This window comes from Notamacropus eugenii, chromosome 3, assembly GCF_028372415.1.
Source record: "Notamacropus eugenii isolate mMacEug1 chromosome 3, mMacEug1.pri_v2, whole genome shotgun sequence".
Classification (NCBI taxonomy): domain Eukaryota; kingdom Metazoa; phylum Chordata; class Mammalia; order Diprotodontia; family Macropodidae; genus Notamacropus; species Notamacropus eugenii.
Genome location: NC_092874.1, coordinates 430,283,658 through 430,309,982, shown reverse-complemented (window position 1 = coordinate 430,309,982; position 26,325 = coordinate 430,283,658). Strand labels below are relative to the sequence as shown.

Genomic DNA, 26,325 nt, shown 5'->3' with positions numbered 1-26,325 from the left:
GTCCATAGTACTGCCACAGATGTTTTCTCATCCTGATAATATCACCTGCTTTGAATTCCTATTCATGACCAACTAGTTTTTTCAGTCCTTCCAGAAATCTTGTCCTGCTCAGACTTCTGCCAAGTCAACAATGCTTTGCCTAAACTCAGTCTCTCCTTAGTCTTGTTAGCCTACATTTTCTGATCCAGCCTGCTTAATAAAAGACACAAAGGGGAGAGAGAATGGGTAGCCTACCTGCTATATGTTTAGTGAAGAAGAGAAGATTTAATTTTTTAATTTCACATTTATTTTATTTTAAAATGACTTAATATGCACTTAACTTTAATTAACAAAATCAATTAAACATACATTTACAATTACACTTAAAAAGAACGTATTCATACTACTGTATCCAAATAATTCATTAGTTTCTCCCTCTGTATCCTTTTAAATCTGTATTCCCATTCACCTCTGTATTTTTATGTGTTTTTCCTTTTAGATAGATATGTATATCTATCTATCTATCTGTCTGTTCTTCTTCTGGTTCTACCTCCTTCACTTCAAATTATTACATCTTTCCAACTTTCTCTATATTCCACATTTATTAGAATTTAAAAGCAATTTGGTCTTCCATTACATTGATCTAACATAATTTATGCAACCATTCTCCAACTTTTGGACTTTTAGATTGTTTCCAGTTTTTTGAGTTTACAAATCATGCTGATGAATTCATATGCCAGTACATTAAAGGCTTCTAATTTTGCCAATATGAAAACTTTCTCTACCACAGGCAGATCTTGCAGTCACTCTATATTTTGGTAGAGAGTCTGAGAGAACTGACTGTGCCTCAGAAGCATTAAGTGACTTGTCTGTGGTCATACAACCAGCAGACCTCAGAAGCAGGATTCAACCCAGAATCCCAGAATTATAAAATTTCAGATATGGAAGGAATCTCACAAGCCACATAGTCCAACCCAATCTGAAAGAGAATCCCCTCTATTTTATAACCCCTCTTCCTCACCAAAATGTAGTTATCTCACCTTTGTGTAAAGATCGGCAATGTGGGAACCACACTACTCCTGAGACAACCTTTTCTATTTTTGGGTAGGTCTCATTTTTAGGAAGATTTTAAATTGAAGCCAAATTTGTCTCCACATCCAGAGCTCTATCCAGTATACTAAAAGGCCTCTCAATGTATACATATTCATATAAGCAATACACTCAAATGTATACACACACACACACACACATATATATACATATATGTGTTATAAAGATGCATGTATATACAGGCATTTGAATAGATATATTTTGATTTCTTTATAGGACCCTTCCTTAACTAAAGTCTGATACCACTACCAGATCTTGGTACAAAAGTTACTCTAAGTTCCTGAATGTTCTGTTAATAAAGAAAAATTTTTAATAGGCTCTGCCAAGTTGGAAAGCCTTTGGATATAGACCTAGTGATAGACTATATTTCTTTTGCCTGAAGACAATTTAGCTAAGTTTTGACAAGTTCATCATCTCTAGAACTACAAGGTGATGATTTTTTTCAGTTCCAGTAACTCATGAAAACAGTTTCTTAAATCGTTGGAATGCAATTGGCTTCAGTGGAAGGAATATTTATACAAAAGCCACATATCCTTGTATTAAAGTATTAACATTCATGTTATATTTAAGAAGAGATGATTTGTCCGTGAGCATTTGCAATCATAGACACTGCACCGGCAAAGTAAAAGGGTCTGCTTAGTGTAAACCTTTGCAAACACTTCAGTTCCAGGTCTTCAATCATTATTTCTTTGCTCTCACTAGCCCTAGGGCCTGACCCACTTTCTCCCTTCTGGTTTCCATTACTTATTGCTTCTGATCAAGTATCTTTCCTCCCATATTTCCTACAAAATGAGAATGTATTCATTTTCTCTCTACTAAGACTTCCTGGGCCTTAGCTTCCTCAGCTGTAAAGTGAAGGAGCTGGAATGGAAGGGAGAATTTGCCTGATAGTGAGAAGAGCTGCAGCCTGGTCATTGCCAAGTCACTTTCTTACTCTCTCTGTCAGGTTCCTATTCTGCAAATTAAGAGAATTTGACTACATGATCTTTTAGGTCTCTTTTTGTTTTAACGTACTTCTATTCTGAGATTCTCAACCAAAAGCTGAGTGGTGTAGGAGGGCTTGACCCAACTTTTCCTACTTTATAACTTTGAACTCCCAACCTGTGGATAAAATCTTAGCTAAGGTTCAAAGAACACATTGGTCTGTTACTGAGGCAACTGTCCTCTCATAAGAGCAAGGGAGTAAATTGAAGTTGACTAAGAACCAAGGTCTTTGGCCTCAGGGCCATGGACCATACCCACAGTATCCATAGCAACAGTGCTATACATCAGCCTCGTGGTTTAACTTAAAAAGACAGCCAAAGAGACTCATGCTTGGGAATGTCTTTCCTCTCTAGTACTTGTCTTCTTGATTCAAAACCTTCCCGTCCTTCAAGGAAAAGTTCAATGTCCTTCCATGAATTCCACCTGAGTAACCCAGGCCACAGTGATTTCTTCTTCTCTGAATTTTGGCAACAGAGTTCTACCGCCAGGTTGTGGATTTTGTCTCCCAGTTAGATTGAAATCTGCAGGAAGACAAGGGCTATGTCTTTTAAAATGTAGACACAGCTTTATATGGCACGTAGTTTTCCAAGCATCTTCCCATCCATTTGTTCATTTATGTAGAAGATGAAGTGGATAGAGCAGTGAAATTTGAATCACAGGACCCAGGTTCAAATCCCAGATTCGCTCCCACCTTGGACAGGTAATTTGATATCTCTTGACCCAGTATCTTCATCTATAAAATGAAGGATTTGGACTAGAGGGTTTTGGTGTTTTCTTTCAGCTTCATGCCTATGATCTCATTTGCACTGAAGACAACAATATGAGATGGAGATCCCTAATCAAGGTTTTATGTCAACTGATAAGCAACAGGACACAGAGAGATGCAGTGATTTTCATAAGGCACAAAGCTACTTTGTGATGAGCTCAGTAATAGAGATTCTATGATTACTCATATTCTGTTCTCTCAATCATATTACCAAGAAGTACTACCTAAATCTCTTCTTCCCCAACCTGTCTTATTCTTTTTAATATGCCCCATAATACCTAGCACAGGCATGAGCCAAGAGTTAGGAGATCAGTAAATCTATTTTGAATTGATTCCATGAATTAATGAATGCTGATCAGGCCACAGATTTTGATGGCCCACTTTACTAGTATCAGGGAGGAATTAGTGAGCTTGGGAAACTGTTCTGGACAGAATCTTCATTGTCAGAAGTTGTGGAGCATTTTGCCTGGACTCAAAACCTGGCTTCTCTATTTATGAACTGTGTGACTCTGGATAAGCCAGGTAACCTCTCTGTGCCTCAGGTACAAATTCCATAATTTTAATTCCAGAAGTTCATCTTAATCTTCTGCTGTGTCAAAGAAATAGAAACAGATCAATAAAATGATGGTAATGAGGTCTGAACAACTCTCTTCACAGTGTGTTGGTGGAAATGGTTTATAAACCTTAAAGTTCTGTAGAAATGCAAATTCTCATAATCATTACACTGCCCGCTCTTCCTCTAGACATTTATGACTCCTCTCTCCTCACCCATCTCCAAGCCAGGTATTGCCTTTGTAGTGTAATTTCCCAAAAAGGTAACCCTCCTTGCTTCCCAAACTTCTTCCCCTCATCCTCTCTACCACTTACAAAGAGGTTTATGGCTTGCAAAACACTTTACAAACATTTTTTCTTCTGATTTTCACAATAACCCTGGGATGAAGATGCTCTTATTATTTCTATTTTACAGATGAGTAAACTGAATCAAAACAGTTGTTACTTACCCAGAATCATGCTTCTACTAGAGGGCATCTGAGTTCAGATTTGAACTCAGGGCTTTTTGAGTCCAGGCCTGGAGCTCTATCCACCGTGCCTTAAGGATTAGTCTCTCCAGTGTTCTCTTTTAAAATACAAATTATACATTGGATCATTAGTGTGATGTTGTAGTGGACTAGTGTGGACGAAGGAACCCAGGGTAGCCCAGAGCTCTAGGTGAAGGGGACTTGAGGAGAAAGGAATGAGGGACAGTCACAGTCAGGCCTCCCCCATCTTAGTTTTGCCAAGGGTCTGCCTATTTGGCACTTTGATCTGTGTCGAGAACACCAACCAAACACTTGAGGCCTTTCAGTCTGGCTGGCCAGAGATTACTGTGAAATGTGCTCTGCTTCCAGGGCTACTGGGAAGGAGAACCCTGGGGGCTGAATGTGCCTTTAATGAGGAATGGAATAAGGGAAGTCTCCTCCTTTCATGTTAAATTGGATCTCTCTCATCCCAAATGAATTAGGGCTTGGCCAAAACATTTTTTGTTTGTTTCCCTCCAAAAGATATTATACAACTCAGTTTATTTTAATTTCAGAAGCCCATTTAATCTTTTGTTTCATGCAATAAAGAGAAATGGTCATCTGCCAAATGAAGATGTTGGACAATGTGATCTCTAGGGATCCTTTCAGCTTTAAAGCTTATCGTGTTATTTTTCAGTGATGGTGAATTTTCTTTTCTAGGTGGTAAAATGTGGAACCCCTTTTTTTTTGTCCAAATCCTCTCCATTCTTAATAAAGTGATTTGTGCAGAGTCACAAGACAGGATTTGAAATTAGATCTTCCTGACTCCAGATCCAGCTCTCCAGTCACTGGACTACCTAGCTACTCCAGATTATGAATCCCTAATGGTAGGTTTTCTTCTCCAGTTGAGAAACTTTGGAACTATGTCTCTACCTGTCCAAATCCTCCCCATCCTTAATAACAACACTGACTAGCATGTGTGTGTGTATGTGTGTGTGTGTGTGCGTGTGTGTGTGTGTGTGTGTGGAGAGAGAGAGAGAGAGAGAGAGAGATAGCATTTTAATATTTACAAAATACTACCTATTTAAAAAAAATTTTGATCCTCAGCAGTCCTGTGTGCTATTATTATTCCCATTTTGCAAATTAGGAAACTGAGGCTGAGTGATTAAGTGATAATCAGATAGTAAGTGTCTGAGGCAGGATTTGAATTTAGATCTCCTTGACTCCAAGTGAGTTGCCCAGCTCCCTTCTGGAAGACTTTTCTGAGGCACCCAAGTCTGAAGTAACAAAACTACATAGTTTTAGAGTTAGATTGAAACTTTGAGATCCTTCAGTCAAATCCCCTTGTTATATATGTGAAGAAACTGAGATGGAGAGGGTTTAAGTGACTTATCCAAGTTCACAAAGGTGGTAAGTGGCAGATTTACTGCCTGACTCAAAATCCAGTGGTCTTTCCACTCGGTATTGTACCAAGAGAGCTGAGAATGGATCCTGGCCCTGGTACCAGAAGGCAGCAGAAGCCTGAACAAATAAATTCCATTTTGGGGCCTCAGTTCCAAAGGATTTGGGCTAGATGACCTCTATTTCCCTTTCAAATCAGCTATGCTATGATTCTGTGAACTGGCTCCCAGCATCCCCTAAAGAGAGGCACATTCTCTGTGCATGATATCAGAGGAAAGAGAGCTGAACCTAGAGTCAAGAGGACCCAGAACTGAGACATTCCTCCATCTGTTTTTTGTTGCGTGACTTTGGGCAAGTCGCTCACTTCTATAAGCCTTAGTTTCTTCTTATGTAAAATTAGCTTCATATTATTTGCATTTCCAACATTAAAAGGTTGTTTTGAAAAACCTGAAAAGACTTGCATGAACCGATACTGAGTGAAGTGAGCAGAGCCAGGAGAGGACTGTAACAGCCACATTGTGCTATGATCAACTATGACAGACTTAGCTCTTCGCTGCAATACAGTGATGCGAGACAATTCCAAAAGGTTCACGATGGAAAATGCTGTTCACATCGAGAGAAAGAGCTATGGAGTCTGAATGCAGATCGAAGTATATTTTTTTGTTTGTTTTCTTTCCCCTAGTTCTTTTTTGTTCTGATTCTTTCATAACATGCAGTGTGGAAATAAGTTTAACATGACTGCACATGTATAACCTATATCAGATTGCTTGCCATCTTGGAGAGGGAGCAAGGGAGAGAGGGAGAAAAATTTGGAACTCTCTTATAACAATAAATGTTGAAAACCATCTTTACATGTAATTGAAAAAATAAAATGTTATTTACAAAAAAAAAGATTGTTGTGAGAAAAGTGTTTTGTTGACTTGACAGTGTTATAGTTATTGTTACATCTCCTTGTATCTTTGATATCTAGCACTTTGAAAGCCATGAAAAGACCACTCTCTAAACTGAATTAACAGGAGAAACAGCTAACTTTTCAAATAGAAAACTTCTGTTTTCTTTGGAGTATGTGAAATATAAGGAGGTTCATTCTCTTGAGAAAGAATTCTGCCTTTCTCAACCAGAGGAAAATACTTTGACTGATAGTAGTCCTTGTTTCTAGAGCCCACCCCTGGTATTCCCCTGTTTAATGCAGCCAATTTTTTGAAAAGGATAAACCCCATTGTGTTTGGCTTAGAGTCAGGAAGATGAGGGTCATAGAGCTTTAGTTGAAAGGGACCTCAAAGACCACTGAATCCTGCTTCCTCATTTTATAGATAAGAAAACTGACTGGGTGAGATTAAGTGACTTGCCCACTGCCATATAGCTAGTAAGCATCAGAAGTAGGATTTGAACTTGGGGTCAGAGGACTCCAGAATACCTATCTGAAAAGAGTTGAAAGACATTAGGCAACACTCCTTTCTTATTGTTCCTCTCCTCTCTGAGACATAAGCCTTGGGAACTGGCATGTTTGAAAGATGATGCCCCAAGAAGGGAAAGAATGTTTCAGGATGAATCAGAGCACAGCTGGGAAAGAACCTTGGTTTAATGACTAGGCTGTATATTGGTCTTTAAACCCTACAACCTCTCAATTTATCTGTGCTTGAGCATTAGCCTGACTGACAATGTGGGGGAGGAAAAGTGCCTGCCATCTTCAAGTTAAGCTGCGAATCCCCACTGCAGCTTTAGCTCAGCATATTGAAACCTAAACCCTGGGATGTCTGGAAAAGGAAGATAGAGACTCTATCCAATTGCAAGAGCCTTTCCATCAACTGACACATGGCTGAGGTTTAAAAGGAAAAAAATTCTAACAATTGAGTTTTCCAGGTTAGTTTCTTTTCCTCCCAGAAAAATGAAACCTTGCTTTGAGGACTAGTATTGGCCTGGTTTAGAGGATAGGAGAGCCATAAGCTGCTTTTCACTCCAAAGCCTGGTAAATCTTTGAGTGTGAGGATTGGCAACTTTTAGCTTGTGTGCCAAATACGGGGTACAAGCCAATTTCTATTGGCCAAATCCTTCCGTGGTGCCTGGGTGAGTTGCCACTAGCCCAGTGCAAGATTTGGCATTGCAATGGCTTATCTTTCTGAGCATCTGTGCCAGTGTGCTCTCTCTCTCTCTCTCTCTCTCTCTCTCTCTCTCTTTCAGTTCTTTCCTTTCCCCCTCTTATACACACATTCAAAAAACTTTCTAGCAACCATGGCAGTCCAACAATGTAACCAGCTACCTTCTAGGTAATGAAATCCCTATCACTAGAAATGAAAGCTAAATGATCGCTTATGAGGGATCATAGGACCATAGATTTGGAACTAGAAGGGATTTCAGAGGTCATCTAGTCAAACTCCTCATTTTCAGATGGGGAAACTGAGCCCCGGAAGGAAGTGACTTGTCCAAGGGGATAGAGCTAGTGACAGTGCTGGGATTCAGACCCAAATCCTCTGACTCCAAACCTAGCACTCTGCTACAGGGTGCTTCCTCCCTTCCTGTTTATATATGAGTTAGAACAAATCACATTCATCCTCCCTTTCAGCTCTGAGATTCTTTAATTCTGTGAATGAGCTAACTAGCAATTCCCCTGCCCTCCCACTACTGCTGCATGCCTCCTCTCACACTGAGCAAGTACTCCAGAAAGAGCCCTTGTTCTTTTTAAAAAGGTTGCTTAGTTCTTGTTTTCAGATTTTAATTGTCTGTTGTCTGTTGCCTTTGCCTATGCTAGATGAAGAGAGACTACATTAGCCTCTTGTGTTTTACATTGCATCTAATTCACATTGGACACTATGTGTTGGTATGTCAGCTTTGCAAATTAAAAAGGAAACAACAAATAGCCTTGTGTTCACCTCTACTGGAATAGAAGGGCAGGAAGGGTTTTGGGGCCATGGCTAGAAGTGGGAAGCAGAGGTGTTCATTCATTCACTCATTCAGTTGTTCAACAAACATTTATTAAGCTCTCTGTTTTGTGAGGTGTGCTATAGTAGACACTGGGAAGGCAAACGTAAACAAAAATAGTGCAACAGTAAAACTTCTACATTTGTAGAAGACTTAAAAGGTTTGCAAAACACTTTCAACAGAACTGCAAGACAGGTAATAACATTACTCTCATTTTACAGACAGGGCAACTGAGTCTCATGGAGATTAATACTTGAAAGGAGCTTATTATACAACAGGGACATCATGTTAATGTAATACACAAGAAGATGAATGCCAAAAAGGAATATAAAGTGGATTGTTGTTCAGTTGTATTTGACACTTCGTGACCCCATTGGGGGTTTTAATAGCAAAGATAATGGAGTGGCTCACCATCTCCTTCTCTAGATCATTTTACAGATGAGGAAACTGAAGCAAACAGGGTTAAGTGATGTTCCAGGGTCACACATCTAGTAAGCGTCTGAGGCCAGATTTGAACTTAGGAAGTTGCATCATCCTGACTCCAGGTTTGGCATTCTATCCACTGTGCCACCTAGCTATCCTGAGTATAAGATACCATGAGATCAAATAAAGATGAAATCTCTTCACAGAGGAGGTGGCATGTAAAGTGAGTTAGGATTTCAATGAGCAGAGGTATAGTGAGGTGTTTCAAATTTAGGGAGTGATATGAGCCAAGGCAGAGAAACGGGAATATGAATATGAATATGTTCGGGAGATGGTGAACAATCCCTTTGTGCTCACTGTCATTGGAACATAAGAACTTCTGGAGGGAAAAATATGGGTGGAGATGCAGCTTGGAGTGCCTTGCATAAACAGAATGAGTTTAGACTTTATCCTATAGGTAGTGGGAGCCATTGATTGTTTTGAAAAGTGGAGGAAGATTAATCTGGCAGCCTTGTGGAGTATAGACTGATTTTCTTCAAAACCCTAGTCATTTTCCATTTGGGGGCCTTGTTTTCCCCATTTATAAATCTGGAATTATCAAGATTCAAAGGGTCTAATCAAATCATGGCTCTGTCATTTAATAATAATGATAATAATAATAAATATTATTGACATAAAAGTAATATCTATCATTTGTGTAGTGCTTTATGCTTACAAAGAATTTTCCAAATATCTCATTTTATCTTCAGAACAATGCTGGGAGGCAAGTGTTATCCTATTTATAGATGCCAAAACTGAGGCAAACAGAGGTTAAGTGACTTGCCCAGGGTCACACAGCTTGGACGTGTCTGAGGATGAATTTGAACTGAAGTATTCCTGACTCCAGGTGCAGTGCTCCATCCACTGTGTCACCTAGCTGTTCCAAGTCATTTCATTCCTCTGGGTCTCAATTTCCTCATCTGTAAAGTGAGCAGTTTGGTCTATATAGTATCTAAGGTCTCTTCCAACTCTAAATCTGCGCTCTATATCCCTGTCTCATAAGGTTTTTTTATGAGGACCAAAGTTGAAACATTAATTCTAATACACAATACACAAGGTATTATTACAGAGATGTGGCTGGGTTGGGGAAGGGACATAATGTATTTCATCTTCCACCAAATGGTTGGAATTGCTTATCAAGGTGAAAGCATGTTCAGGTCACAAAAAGTAATCATGCAAGAGATTTTCTAAGTATGAAAGAGGGAGGACAGATGATATTGTGCCTTGGGGGTAGTGGAAGGAGTGTTGTGGGTTGAGAGAGTTATGTGGCTGGCTGATTGGTTGATTACTTGTATGGGAACTTCAGGTATTTTTTTTTGAGGCAGTGACTGTCTTCCTTCCATTTCTGTTTCTTTCCTTTCTTCCCTTCTTCCTCCCTGCTTTCCCTTCTTTTTTCCTTCCTTCCTTCCTTCCTTCCTTCCTTCCTTCCTTCCTTCCTTCCTTCCTTCCTTCCTTCCTTCCTTCCTCTCCTCATACCTGAAGTCACTGTTTAGTTACCAGCAGCTTAATCTTCCCCCAGTCTTCTCCACTTCTCCCTTTCCTGTTTCACAAGTTGCCTGGGAGCCATCACCACAATACCCCAGTTCTCTGGCCATTCCCTCTAATCACCCCAGCTCTCTAGTTTTTTTCCCTGCCACAGGAGACCAAGCTCCTTAAGGACAGGGTCTATTTCCTTTTTCTGTGTCTTCCAACACTGTGCCTGGCATATAGGGAATAAGGTTAAGACCTGGACTGTATTTTCACTGGTCTCTTCTCTGGAACTTAATCGTAGAGAGTTTTCTAGATTATTGAGAATCCAAAGCTGTCCAGTGCCTCAATGATAAAAGCAACAGCAAATCACATTGATAAAGACTTGAAGCACTTCAGGGTTAAATGACTTGCCCAGGGCCATGCAAGCAGCATGTTTCACAGGTAAGACTCGGTTTCAAGTCTTCCTGGCTCCAATGATGGATCTTTGTCCACTATGCCATAGGGCATCTTATCTACCATGGATCTGGAACATAACAAGGACTTAATATGCTTGTTGCTTGCTTGAGTTGAAGGTTCATAATGATTACCCAAAGTCTGAAAAGATGACTGCTACTTCCATCATTTGGAAAAGGAGTTCTATTTGGAATCCTAGAATTTCAGTGCTCAACATGACCATAGAGCTCATGAAGAACTTAGACCTTACTTAGCATCACAGACTAAGAGTTAGAAAGAATCTTAAAGATCATCTAGTCCAATTCCTTTTCTTTAACAGCCAAGTTCTAAGTGGGGATGTGAATCCATATATATTGGAATGAACCCTAGATCTAGAATCAAGCCTGGCTCTGCACTTGCTTCCTGTTTGAGCATGGACAAGTTACTGCCTTTAGACAGACCTTAGTTCTGTCCTCTGTAAAATGAAGAGATTGCATGAGGTGGCTTCAGACTTAGTCTCCAGATCCGGGATATCCGACCTAGCCAGAAATACCATATGCTGAATGACATTTTGTGGTAGAAAAAGGACTGAATTTGGAGGCAGAAGACAGGTTTGAAGTCTGACTCTGACACTTTTAAGCTGTGTGACCTTGTACAAATCAAGTAACATCTCTGATCTTCAGATTTCTCTGCTGTAAAATGAGAGTGTGTGTGTGTGTGTGTGTGTGTGTGTGTGTGTGTGTGTGTGTGTGTGTGTGTTTGGGGGAGAGGTTATGAGGCAGGGATAATGAATGATTTCTAAGGTCCCTTGAAGTTTTAATTCCTATGGTTCTATGACACTGAGACAAAGGGAAGGTTGTACTCTCCAATTGGTAGTTCCAGTTTGGAATCTTCTAGAGAGCCAAGAGAGGGATTTGTTTTCTATAAACTCCTAAACTAGTTTTGCATTAACTCCAAATAGATGAAAACATAAATGGACATGTTCAAACAGCACCCACAGTTATGCGAACTGGTTTGGAAAAGTCCCTCAGGCTTCATCAGGACTCAGACTTCATTTTCTCCTACATGAAACAGGTCTGCTCAATCTTTTCTTTTATCCTTAGTCTCAAGGGATTATTGCAGCTCATTGGTTCCTAAGAAACAACCACCCACCAAATCCCTTAGAGACATATACAGACACAGACACCTGTATCTAGACATACAGAGAGAGAGAGAGAGAGAGAGAGAGAGAGAGAGAGAGAGAGAGAGAGAGAGAGACAGAGACAGAGACAGAGACAGAGACAGAGACAGAGAGAAAGAGAGAGAGAGAGAGAGAAACACAGAGGAAACAGAGAGAAAGATTCCTGTGTACTAAGATGTCAGAATACCTTGCAAAAAAAGTGGGGAGGGTGGTGGTCAATCAGTCTCCTAGTGCTTATCTATTTACTATCCAACCCCCCAAAAATGAATTACTTTTCATCCAGATATTTCAGTGTTTTGTGGACATAGTTGTATATACTCCATCAGGTTGGGGGTTTGGGGAATCATCATCATTACCATCATAATCATCATCACAGAGGGCATTTATATACCACCTACTATGTGCCAGGCATCGTGCTATCTCATATCATCCTCCCAACAACCCTGAGAGATAGGTACTATTACTATCCTCATTTTACAGGTGGGGAAACTAAGGCAGAAAACGATTAAGTGACTTGCCCAAGGTCATACAGCTAATAAGTGTATGTGACTGGGTTTGAACTTAGGTCTTCTTGACTCCAGGTTGCCATAGTGACATTTGTGTTTTTATATAATCAGGATTTGGAGTTTGAAGGAGGTTTTTATACTCTCTTGTCCAAATGCTCTTATTTTAAAAATGAAGAAACTGAGGTTTCCAGAGTTAAATGCCATCTACATGACCAGTAGAGCTCAGACTTGAACCCAGGTCTTCTGAATCCAAGTCCAGTGTCCTTTGAACTTCAACCCATGGCTTTTCCACATTAAATCTCCAGTGTCTAATTATGAAGGACTTCCTTTGACTTTGCCTCAAAATCTCTTCTTATTCTAGTCTGTCTTCCACACAGCCACCTAATTGTTATTCCTGAAGCACAAGCCTGACCAAATCCTTCCCCTAAACTTTAGTTTAGATCCTATTACCTCTAGCATCAAATATATACTCTTCTGACATTTAAAGCTCCCTACAACCTGACCTTATCTGACATTTCTAGGCATTTTGTGTATTACCTCATTGCACATGCACTATGGTCCATCCGAACTGGTTTTCTTACTCTTTCTCACATGAGACACTTCATTTCCCACCTCTACGCCTTTGCACTGGCTGTCCATCATTCCAGGAGGCACTCTCCTCACCTCTCTTTCTTGACATAGCTGGTTTCCTTCAAGACTCAGACCTAGTGATTCCTTCTGCAATAAGTCAATTCTTTGTCCTCCTCATCTGCTTTATATGTGTTGTCTATGCATATCTATACAGGCACATATGTAGATATGCTGCTTGAGGGCAAGGACTAAATTTTACTTTTATCTTTGTATCCCTAGCACCCTGAACAGTACCTGGCACATAGTAGCTACTTAGTAAATACTTGTTGATTGATTGATTAGTATCCCTGCACAGGTTAGGGCAGCTGTGGGGTGCAGTGGTTAGAGGACCAGATGTGAAGTCAGGAAGACTCAACTTTCTGAGTTCAAATCTAGCTTCAGACACGTCCTGGCTCTGTGACCCTGGGCAAGTCACTTAGCCCTGTTTGTCTCAGTTTCCTCATCTGTAAAATGAGCTGATGAAAGAAATGGTAAACCACTCCAGTATTTTGGCCAAGAAGACCCCAAAAGAGGCAATGAACAGTCCAACAGAACTGAATAACAATAGGTAAGGTATCTATCAAGGATCCCCAGGTACTTGGAGGAAAGATCAGGGAAAATAATAGATGGGGTGTCTACCATGGACAAATTTAAGATTATAAGTTAATATATTTGGAGCTAGAGAGAACATTAGAGATAATGTCCCACATTTTACAGAGGAGAAAACGGAGGCCCAATTAGGTGAAACAATTTGACCAAGGTCCCACAGGACAGAGATCCAAAACTAGCTCTCAACACAGTGGCTTGGGCTTTTCCATGGCATAGCTAGCTCTCAGATATCTGAGCACACACTTGCCTTGTCCATGGTGCTTAACCTCTGATGAACTCAGACAGGTAACCTTAAGACAGTGTTACCCTTGACTGACACCACCAGCCCAGGCAGAATACATCCTTAAGGCCCACAACTACAGCCTATTGTAGCACATTGTGATGTGGAATTGATGCTGATCTTGAAGACAGAAGAAAGAAAGACAGGCTAACGAATGAGTGCAATACAATCATTAGCCCTGTGAAACTGCTGTGATGCCAGAATAGGAATTCATTAGGGGTGACATTAAACCTGAGCTTTCTCCCTCATGCAGTTTCTGACTCTTCTTTGCCTTCCCTGGAAACGAGAGAGTCAGGCTACAAACTGTCCAGCAAGCAGACCCTTCCAAGGCCAGGACCCTGAGTGTCAGCAGTTTACGAAAGGCTCTTTAATATACTGGAGCTAGATTATTTATGATGGTGCTTAGGACTGGCCCTGGTCAGGGTAAATTAAGTGGTCCATTTCATTTTAGCTTCAGTAAACATGGAAGGATTATCTATTTTTAAAAAAGAAAACACAGACCAGAGCAGAAAATAACACGGGCTGGTTCTAATTAGTATGTTAATGTCCTATAGAATTCCCAGCTCTTCAAATGAGAGGCGGGATGCAGGTTTATAAATATTGCTTAGGGATTTCTTGTTCATCTGGACAGGATTGGGGTGGGGGGAGGTTGTGGAGGATAGGAGGTGGAAACAGCATTGAGAGGAGTTTGCAAAGGACTCCCTCCTCTTGACTTGTCCCTGCTACTGCTTTGTGTGCTCCCCATAACCACATGAACCACGGCTCCATTTCACAGTAATCATAAATTAATTTGGAGCTCAAAACCCCTTGCAGAACCCGGCTGAGGCACTGGGGAGGAGGCTGCAGTGAGCTGTGTGAGGGAAGTGGCCAGGCATCCCAGGTACCAGGAGAGTCCGGAAGCAAGATGTTTGCTGTGTCTCTGAAGTGTCGACTGGGGGTGGTGAGGCGTCGGAATAAAGGTAACAGGGGCTGCCTGATTTGGGGGAGCAGCCACAGTATAGGGGGTCAAAAAATGAAAAGGAATCTTGCCTTTGTTTGGGTACTTAAGCTCCCAGAGCCGCCAGCAAGATTGCATAACTCTCTGGGGCACCGTAACAACCAGGTAGATTTTTGTCTCCTGGAATGTGTTTTAATGGGAAACTACTTTCCTCTTGTCCTTCTATCAGAGATGCCACAGAATTCTGGTGGATCTGGGTCAGCCAGATTTTTCTTTGTAAAAACTAGTTTGACTAGGATTCAGGCGTGATAGGAGACTTCTTTTGCCAATTTGCATCTTGTCCTTGTTTCAAGGTTGGGGTCTGGATCAGGTAGGTATTTGGCAGGAGCCATGGGAGACTAGTCTCTAGGAAGAAATACTAGTGGGAATATATCCCATTAGCTGAATGTGCAGCTACTGAAGCTCTATGTGTGTGCATACAAGTGTATGTTTAAGGCAATCTTTTTCTCCTCCCACAATTCCTGGCACACAGGTAGAATGAAGAGAACTTGCAAGTCAGGTACAGTCCAACTTTGTCTGAGGCACATAAGGAGCCAAGGAGCCAGGTGAAGTGAAAAGACATTGAACTTGAGGGCATAGGGAGACCTGAGTTTGAGTCCCAGCTGTGTTAATAACTCCCACCATGTGACCTTGGACAAGTGACTTATCCTTGTCTGGGCCTCAGCTTCCTTATCTAGAAGAAGAGGGAATTTTGAGCTAAGTGATATTTCAGGTCCCTTCTAGCTCTGACATACTGGTAGCATTTGAATTCAGCAATAAGGAAAGTGTTTTTTGAACCTTCTGGCTTTGAATCTCAACTTTGTGCTTTCTATCAGTCATTCAATTTGCTTGGGCTTTTAAAATTCTAAATGAGAGCTAGCTGCATCTAGGTTTTAAAACACATCTTCAGTGTATCCCTTGCATCAGGTGCACAAGGAGAAGCCACATTCTTTTGACATAGAAAAATATTGTGCATTGGTCTTAGCTCTAGGATTTTGCTAGAATGACCAAAGCTTCCTTTTTCCTTTAAAAGTAAATGACCTGCACTTTCATAGAGAGAGAAAATCAGGGGCTTGAGAGGATCTGGTGTTGCTTGAGCTATTGATTTTAAACATCCTAAAAGGGGCATAGACTCAGTTTTTTCCAATTTAGAGAGTATCTCAGTGCCTGAGGCAGAAGAGGGATGGGAGGAAATTCCAGAACTTAACCAGGACCATTAGACCTGTACTAGGGAAGACCTCCATTTTCTGGAATGGGATCTGACAGAAGTAGATTATTGTCAGAGAACAGCCCATCTTTCTTAAGTAAAGAAGTGTCATCATGAAGAACTCCTTAGTTTCATTTAAAACATCCGAATTGAACTTGAGATCTTCCCAGAAATCATAAAATGTCACAACTAGAAGGGACTTTAGAAATGATACTATTGGAGCTGGAGGGGATTGGAAAACATATAATGTCAGAGTTGGAAAGGACCTGAGAACATAGAATGTCAAAGCTGGAGTGAACCTAAGAGTATCAAATTTCAAAGCTGGATGGAATTTTAGAAAATAGAAATTCAGAGCTGGTAAGACCTTTGTAGACTAGGTAATCCAATTTTCTCTCATTTTATGGATAAGGATGAGTCAAGTTCAAGATCACAAAGCTACTCAGCACAGAAGCAAGATTAGAATCCAGATCTCCTGCATTGTCCATTGTCCTTACCTCGTTACTTGAGAAATTGTAGAAAAGTAAATAGAGTGTACTCTCTTGGGCTTCCCATGTGTCCTCTTTCTCCTCCCTCTTACTCCTCACTGCAGCTGGCCATTACTACTTATCTCTTTCTGTAAGGCCCCAGGTCAGCCAGATTTAAAGATTGGCTTTTTCTTTAACAGAAAGTATGTAAAGGTTTCCAAGTTTAGGCAATGGATTGATTCAGCTATCAAGTTCCTCTCTTGACTATGATGCTCAGTCTTTCTGATACTCAGTCTCTCTGCTTGAATCCTTGACCCTTCCTTCTCCCCCAGTGGCTCAGTCTCTGTGCATAGATTCCTGAACCTTTCTTATCATTTCCCCGGGTGCATTTCTGATCCCTCCTCCCCATATCTTCCAGACTACTTCCCTGGATACAGAACACACTATCTGCATTGACCCCGGAGACTTGCCCTATCCTTCAAGCCTTGAGCCAATTCCCTCACTACTGAAAGCCTGTCCTGCATCAAAAACCACCCACAGCTCAGCACTGACACTGAGCTGGTCCAGCTCTTCTTTCCTAAGTCCACCTCAGTTCCCAGAGGGGAAACAGTGTCAGTTCTGAAATACCACTCAGGTTATGCCTGGATGAACACACAATGTTGTTTTCATAGTTGGGAAGTTGAAAATGTCAGTAGCACTAAAAAAAAATAAATCATCTTTCCCTTCAGCAGGTGTGGGAATAAAAATGGGAAGTTGGTTTGTTCCAATTTGGGTTAATTCCCTGTTGCTTTATATGTACTTTGTCTGGACCATGCCTACTCCCCTCCCCCCAGGCTGTTCCCACAGTTAGCTTTAAAGAGTCAACTGAAGTTCAAAGATGCTACAGCTTTATACCTAGATTGCTGTCTTTAGAACATCCTTTAAAAAAATAATGTCTGATTTTATGTGCATAGGAAAAGTTCCCTGATCTAATTGGAATTTTGGAAATCTAGGGCAGCATGCCTCTTGGTACCAGAGTGGGCTGCAGGAGCAGAATGTGCTCATCTTACAGCCACAGCTCTCTAGGACTCACTACAGCCCCAGCTGAGGAAGAACTGTATCTCAGGGGTGAACTTTCTAGATTTGGATTTGCAGTTAAGTCCTGGAAAAACCCTTAAATTATGACTCATAGGAACTGGGTTCAAATTCCAGCTCTATCACTCACTGCTCTTGTGGTTTGGGGTAAATCACTCTAACTCTAGGGGATCTGTTTCCTCCTCTGTAAAATAAGGAAATTGAATGAGACTGGTCTGGAGGTGGAAACTTTTTTTTTCTTTTTCTCTCCTTCCTCTCCCTCCTCCTTTTTGCACTACAGGTCCTTTGGCAGTACAGTGAAGCCTATGGATCCCTTCTCTGAATAATTTTTAAATGCATAAAATAAAATACATGAGATTATAAAGGAAATCAATTACACTGAAATAATGATTTTTTTTCCTATTCAAGTTCACAGAGCCTGTGGAATCTATCTACAGATCCTTTGGGTTTGTGGATTTCAGGTTAAGGACACCTGAACTAGAGGATGTCTAAGGATCTTCCTAACTCTAGCATCTTGGGTTCTAAGGTCTCTCCTTACCATATGAGATCTATGGTATCATAGGTACTAAAACTGCAGTGTGTATAGGAGCTGTGAGGTGAAAGGTAGTACTATGTAGGAACAATGGTGTAGTAGACAAAACTTTAGATTGGAGACCAAGACTTAACTCTCAATCCTAGCTCTGCCATTAAACTTCTGTATGACATTGAGAAAATTTCTTCTCTCTAAGTCTCAGTTTCCTCATCTTCCAAATGGGAATAGTGACATATACATTATTTACATCACAAGATATGAATCAATCAACAATCATTTTATTAAGCAAGTAATATGTGCCAGATGGGTTAGGTACTGGGGTGCAAATGCAATAAATAAAACAACCATTACTCACAAAGAGCTTACATTCTAAAAGGAGGTAATGAAAGTTAGAGTACTGTGTAAATATAATTTCTTATTCCTGTGGAGTCCAAATGACGACTGCTTCCAAGACTATGGACAATTGAGATCACAGATTAAATACTTATATCTACTGAATTATATTTTCTATAAAAAATCTCTTCACTAAAATAATAAGTAGCTGTGTAATTTCTAATTGAAAAAAGTGACAGAATTAATGTTCATAACTCTGAATATGAATGGGATGAATTCACCCATAAAATGAAAGAGGACACCAGAGTAGACTAAAAAGCAAAATCCAAAAAGTATTGTTTATAATAAATATGTTTGAAACATAAATATTCATGAAGAGTTTTTAAAAAAGAAAGTAATATAAAAAATAGAATAAAATTTAACATCCACACACATACAATTTCAATCCTTTCTCATGACTTTTGATATTATCAGTCATTTAAAATCTGATCTTGATTTTTCCTTCATTGCCTTAAAGTACATTTAGGTAGAGTATGTACATTTTTGAAGAGACTTTTATAACACTTCCATCAAAGGTCATATTATTGTCACTTTCTTATATAATGATTAAACTGAGGAGCTTAAATTCTTTTTGTAAATCTCTTATGGATGCCACTGTTGATACAACACTCTAATTCTATATTTGAAAATAGCTTGAATAGATTATACTAGTTTATGATTGTTACTTAGTGCTTATGAATTTTGTTGCCTTTGTATCCATAGCACCAATACAATGCTTTGCATTTAGTAATGCTTACTAAATACATATTGGATTGGATAAAATGTGATATAGACAGACAGGCAGACAGATAGATAGACAGATATAGAGATAGAGATGTAGACATGTATTGAGGAAAATCAACATGAATAGCTAATAGTGCTCATAGATATATATTGAGGAAAATCAACATGAATAGTGCTAATAGTTACACTATTCTCAGCATTCTGTCCCTCTGACATAAAAATCTGCAAGGGCTACTTCTCCAATAGAAATTCAGAAGTCTCTTCAGAAGCAGAAATCACTATTTAAGGAGTGATGGAGTTTGATGGAAAAATTGAGATAAATGCAATACTTTTTAGCAGTTTTTGTTGATCTAAAACAACTTATGTACTATAGGAAAATAAAAATGTATTACATATAATTTGGTTTACCAGAGAACGATTGCATTTGGTGTATTTGGAGATGTGACAGTTTTTAATATTTCAGGAATTTTTCTCCTATTATTAGTCTTTAAAAGAGTTCACAGAACTCTAGATGAAAACAGAAGTGTTTTCCTAGCCAAGTTATTTTCCTTTTTTTCTTCCAGACTTTAACATTTGCCCATTTTCTTTTCTAAGCAATGCTCCCCATCTCTACTACCAATCCAGCCTGACTGTAACTATATGCTTCAGATGACTTGGGGTCATAGATTTAGATCAGGCAGGAACCCCAGAGGTCATCTTGTCTGACTTCATCATTTTACAGATGAAGAAAATGAGGCTCAGAATATTAAGTGATTTATCAAGGGTTATACACCCAGTAAGTCTGAGATGGAATTTGAGTCCAATTCTTCCTCACTCCAAGTCCAGCACTCAATATACTATGCCATGCTTCCTCTCTACAGATAGGCAATGAAGAGTTTTTTCCCCTTTCACACATCTATGAAAAATAGTAAATTACAGGTCAGATCTTGCCCTGAGGACAACAACTACATATCTAGTTATGAGCTCTAACTGTTCAACCTGACTGGAACTGACCAAGCAAGCTCAGACTTATAGAATAGTAGAGCTAGGAAGGGCCTTATAGACAATTTAGGATCAAGAGTGGAAGTGATTCATCCAAGGTTACACAATGAATTACTGGGACAGCCAGGACTAGAACCCGTTGACTTGAACAACTGCTCTAATCTCTTTATACCTCACTTTTCTCATCTATAAAATGAGAAGATTGAACTAGATTATCTCTGAGGTCTGATTTAATGAGTCTTTCCTTTCCAAAACAAACAATTTCTCTCATATCATCCAGAAGGTCCCTTTTCCTGAAAAAGATTGTCAATAACTTTGAAATCACAGATCCATAAACCAACAATCCTTATAATCAAAAAGGATTTCTTAAGCAAGCTTCTACTCTCTACTAACACTTTGCTAAATGCCAGGAATACAAAGACAAAATTAAGCCATTCCTGACTTCAAGGAACTTACATGCTATCCTTGAGGTAAAGAGAGGAGAGTTGATATGTGGTCCCACTTGTTCAGAAAATAGTGTTTGAGGGAAACTGAGACCCTTGTGCTAACACTCACATATCATTCCACTAATGTAAGAGAAGTGTCAGAACCAGCCAGATTCAGAAGAAAGCTGGCCTTCATCTCACCTCTTCTAGTGGAATCTCTAAACACAAGCTTCTTTAATCCAGTGCTTAATTACGTTGCTTTGATCATGGATTAATGAAAGCCAGAATTGAATTTGCAGAATCACAGAATCTTGGAGCCAGAAAGAACCCCAGAGATCATCTATTCCAACTCATACCTAAGCAGTAATCCCTTCCATGTATCCCTAATACATTATTCTCCAGCCACCAATTTAAGCCATCCAGTAGTGGAGAATTCACCACCTCCTGAGGCAAGCCATTCTATTTGGGGAGCAGCTTTCATTGTTGCAGTTTTTTTTTCCTTGCACTGAACCAAAATCTACTTCTACACAGCCTCTACTCATTGAACCTAGAATCCCTCTGCCAACTAACAGGCCATTTAGATACTTGAATAGAGTTGTCATGCCCCCACAAGTCTTTAAACACCTCAAGTTCCTTCAGCTGATCCTTATATGGCATGATATCTAGTCCCTTCATCTAGTCCCTGGCCACCCTTTTGTGGACAATCTTCATCTTGTCAGTATTCTTCTGGTGTGTGTGTGTGTGTGTGTGTGTGTGTGTGTGTGTGTGTGTGTGCACGTGTGTGCGTGTGTGCATGTGTGTGTGTGAGAGAGAGAGAGAGAGAGAAAGAGAGACAGACAGACAGACAGAGACAGAGACACAGATAAGACAGAGACAGAGATGGAGACAGAAAGAGACGGAGAGATAAAGATATCACATGCATGCATAGAGACTATGAGTCCTTGAGATTTTCCCCTCATATAATCTGTAGTCTCACAACTCTTCCCTTATACTGAACTTGGACTATTGATTATCTGAATGCAAATGCAGGACTTCATTTATCCCTTAATGTGTGTCTGCAGCTGTCAACTTCTCAAATGAGGGAAAGTTGGAACGTCATAGGGATACATTTAGATTACATTATAAGAACAGATCACTGTGGGAGGAAATGTGTTCCATACTATCTAACATTCCATATAACTAAAGCTAGCCACTTTTGGACTAATTTCACCACTCTCTGCTTTACAATCCACTGAGACATTCACAGATTTCCTTTTTCAGTTTGGGTTGGAACATCTTCAGCCTCTGAGGGAAGATGGAGTTGGGATCTTTCTTTTCTCTCTTCCTCCTATCATCCCCAATCATGGTACAGCCAATATGATGACCTAATCATACAGGCTGGTCTTAAGTACCAGAAAGAGACATCAACTACAAGTTAAAGTATGTTATCCTTACTCTGTGCCCTTGGGCAAAAAGTTTTCTCTCTCTGAGACTTAGTTTTTACCCATGTAAAATAGAAATTATGTTCCCTTCCCTTATTACCACACAGGTATATTGGGAGGTTCAAATGAAATATTAGAGCACTTTGGAAACTGTGATGAGCTAGACCCTGGGAATGCAAAGGTATAAATTAAATATTCCCTGGCCTCATGGATTTTGTATTCTCCTGGGAGGATGTAACTTTTACAGAGATTTAAGATAAATGCAGAATAATATAAGGTGAGAAAAAAAGCACTAATTGCAAGGAAGGAAAAGGCGATGAGAAAGACTTTCAGTAGACATCGAAATTTGAAGGAAGTTAGGTATCCTAAAAGGTAAAGGTGAGGAGAGAGAGTATCCTAGATGTTGGAGACAACTTATAGGAGCAGAGTTTGGAAGGTGGAAGATCCAATGCCCATATCAGAGAACATGAAGTAGACCCATTGGTCTGAAAGGTAGCATTCTTCATTAGTGAAGAATTCTACTGCTAAATTAAGCCTGAGCCAGTAGGCTAGAGCCAAACTGTCATGGTCTTTAAATGTCAAGTTAGGGATTTTGTCTTTTATTATACATGCAATAGGGAACTATATAAGGTTCATGAGTAGGGAAGGAACATGATCAAACTTGTGCTTTAAGATTATTTTGGCTGCAAGGAGATGAATTGGAAAGGGCAGTTACCTGAAGATGGAATTCCAATTAGGAGGTTGTGGCAATGGTCTAGATAAGAGATGATAAAAGCCTCTACTAATATAGTAGACAAGAGAATGGAGGAAAATTAACAGTACTTGGCAACTGACTGAATATTGGGGATGAAAGAGAGTTAGGAGTAGGTTATAACTCCAAAGTTGTGAACCTGAGTGACTGGGAGAATGGTGGTCTCTTAACAGAAACAGGGGAATTTGGAGGAGGGATAGGTTTCAAGGGGGCTGGGGACAGTGAGTTCTGCTTTAGATCCAGTTATGTGAGAGGTCTACAGGACATCCAACTGACAGCATATGAATAGGCAGCAGGAGATTCAAAACCAGAGAGCTCAGAAGACTAGAGCTGGATGTATAGACCTGAGAGTCATCTGCAGCGAGATAACTGAGTCTATGTGAGTTGACCAAATAACAGAGAAAGAAGATATAAAGAAGTAAGGGAAAAAGGGATTGCCAAAGACAGCCCTTGGAGAACAGGGGTGAGATGCTGATGATGATCTGGCAAAGGAGAGTGAGAACAGTCAGATACAAGAATCAGGAGAAAATAATGTGAAGGAAAGAGTGAGGAGAGTGGAGAAAGTGAACGATGATGCCACATGCTTCAGAGAAGTCAAGGATGAGAATGGGGAAAAAGCCCTTTGATTTGGGGATTTAGGGATGTGGAAAAGGAAACTTGGGGCGGTAGGGTCACTTATTGGATGTCATTCAACAAATGAGTGGTAGAGTTGGAAGCAGAAACTAAGATTAATGTTCATTTTAACCAAATCAAACCACAAATTTCAAACTAGGCACAATTATGCATGTACCAAACCCAGTTTTTTTGAGGGGGTTGGGGGTTTGGTGGGAATAGTTTGGCTTGCTAAATTATGGGAACAACCCAAAGCTTGCTTTTCAAACAGACTGAAAGAACTCCCACTGAGCCAGCTTGAACTAAGGCAGAATTAGACAATTAAAATACTCTCCAACCTGAACTAAACATTTTGTTTGAATCTCTTGTCCCCTCAGAGATCTTAAGGGACTATGCTGTTCTGCTCATTGCAGACAAACTCACAGAGTCCTACAATCCAACAGTATGGGGTCACCTTCCATAACATGGCACGTAAATGACATTTTGCCTCATTCAACTTTGTCTTACCTATACAAAATGGAACTAGACCCTACTAGGTTCCAATGGGAACATACTTCTGGAGCAGACAGAGTTTATTTTTTAACCAAATTTGAGGCTCAGAGGACTTAAAGATCATCTAATCCATACCATTCATTTTTAAGATAAGGAAACAAAAGAAACCCTGAGGCAAAAAGTGGCTTGTGCCCCAGAACAGGGATTTTAACCCAGCTCCCTTGAGTGGAGCCTCTAGACCATACTATATTTTTTTTAATCTGCCTACTCAGGCAGAGGGTTAATATTTGGCAAGGTCTATGGGGACAGGCTTGCTTTTCAGACATATTTTTCTGGAATCTGAATAGAGGAAACCAAACTATTCACTGTATTCATAGTTCAAAAAATAGATGATGTTATGCTGCTAATAACTTGGGCAACGGGTGAGCTTACAATGAAAAGCCTCAGTGTATATTACTGATCCCTTGAGGAAGGCGCTCTCCATAAGTCACCCTTGAGCACCAAGTTTGAACATACCCAGTAAAGATTTAGAGCAGGCTCTTTTCACCTCTGCTCCCATTAAGACAAACTGAGAAAGGTTATCCAGACACATCCTAGTCCACCCTTTGGTCCTCTTTCCATTTTTTGTTAGACCAAGAGGCCAGACTGGATGATCTCCAACGTCCCTTAAGGCTCTAACACTCCAGGTTCTCAAGACTCTTCCAACTCTGATTCCAACTCATTCAAGATTCTTCTAATATTCTACTTCTAATATTCTCTGTTCTAAGGGCCCTTCTAGACCTAACATCCTATATTCTAACATTCTATGTCCTAATATTCTATATTCTAAAGGCCCTTCCAGCTTTTACATTCTAGGATCTAATATTTAATGTTCTAAATTGCCTTCCAGCTCAGGTGATAAGATCCCATGATTCTGTTTCCAGAGTCTACATTTACATTTTAATGTATTTGGCTGGTACAATAGTCAAGGGGCTGAAATAGGACAAAAATGATCCCTGTGTTTCTTAAATTCTCTAAGGACCCTTTCAGCAAAAGCATTTTTCATTTGCCTAGAGGCAAGTAGGTGGTAAAGGGGATAGAGCTCTGGACCTGCAGTCAGGAAGACCTGAGCTCAAATCAGACCATGGATACTTACAAGTTGTATGACCCTGGGTAAATCCCTTAGCCACTGTCTTCCTGAGTTTCCTCATCTATAAAATGGGGATAATAACAGCACCTACCAGCCAGTGCTGTTGTGAAGATCAAATGAGATGTTGCTTGTAAAGTTCTTTGCAAACCTTAAAGCGCTATATATGCACTAGCACTTATTATTATTGGGACAACTAGATGGTATAGTAGATAGAGCTCTGAACCTGGAGTGAGGATAACCTGAGTTCAAATCTGGCCTCAGACACTTATTAGCTATGTGACCCTGGGGGAAGTCATGTAATCCTGTTTGCCTCAGTTTCCTCATCTGTAAAATGAGCTAGAGAAGGAAATGGCAAACCACTCCAAGATCTTTGCCAAGAAAAGCCAAAATGGGGCCATGACTGAAATGAGTGAACAACAACAAATCATTGCATTATTTCTGGAGAATGGACTGAAGCTGATATTGGCCTGGCTTCCAATTACACAGCATGTCCTGGTGGTTAACAGTGGATTTGAAGTCAGGAGACAATGTTCAGTTGTCAGCTTTGCTGCTAACCTCCTGTGAGTCCATGGGCGCTCCACTGAGATTTTCTGTATTTTAGCTGTGAAATGGGAATAGAACCTTACAGGAATATTATAAGGTTGAAAGAGCTTGTAGCATAGCATTATGAGGTTTAGAATGGCCTATAATCTTAGAGAACATGCAGAAAAATTATGGGAAGGAGAGGAAATTGTGGCCCAGAAAAGGAAGTGGAATGAGCAGCAATTCCAGACTCAGGGGACCTGGATATATATCCCCTCTCTGTGCTTACTACCTGTGAGATCTTTGACAAGTCACTTAACATCCTTGTGCCTCAGTTTCCTCATCTGTAAAATGTGAGAATTGGACAAAGTAGAGATCTGCTCTAGAATCCTTTGAAGTGAAATGTTTCATAATACTGTTCTGGGAGCAGCAATGTGTTCTATTTGTGGTCAAGGACTTCAGAAACATTTGCCGAAGGTTGATGAGGGATACAAAGGCATAAATTAAATAGTCCCTGCCCTCTAGGAGGATACAGTGTTTCCATGGATGCAAGATAAATGCACAGTTAGGCAGCTTGGTCTTAGAGTAATTTACCTTCCATTTGTGCTGTCTATGTATGTGGATACAATTCTTTGCATGCTGTCTTCCCCCATTAGGATATATGCTCTTTGAGGACAGGGACTGTTTTTGCCTTTTTTTGTATCTCCGGGTCGTAGCACAATGCCTGGCACATAGTCAGAGTTTGATCAAGGTTTGTTGATTGACTTAAAGTCATGAGCAAAGGCTGGGATATAACAAGGAAATGTCTCAAAAGGCAAATAGACCTCAGAGGACATCATACCCATTGACAGATGAGGACATTGAGGTTCAAAGAGGGGACGTGATTTGCCTGAGGTCACAGGAGTAGCAAATGGCAGA

General features: G+C 40.1%; 1 protein-coding gene across 2 annotated transcripts in view; it reads left to right on the top strand.

The window, feature by feature from the left end:
* The window catches only part of GRIP2 (glutamate receptor interacting protein 2), a 402,651-nt gene that overhangs the window by 134,465 nt on the left and 241,861 nt on the right, over positions 1-26,325 (top strand). The window lies entirely within an intron of this gene.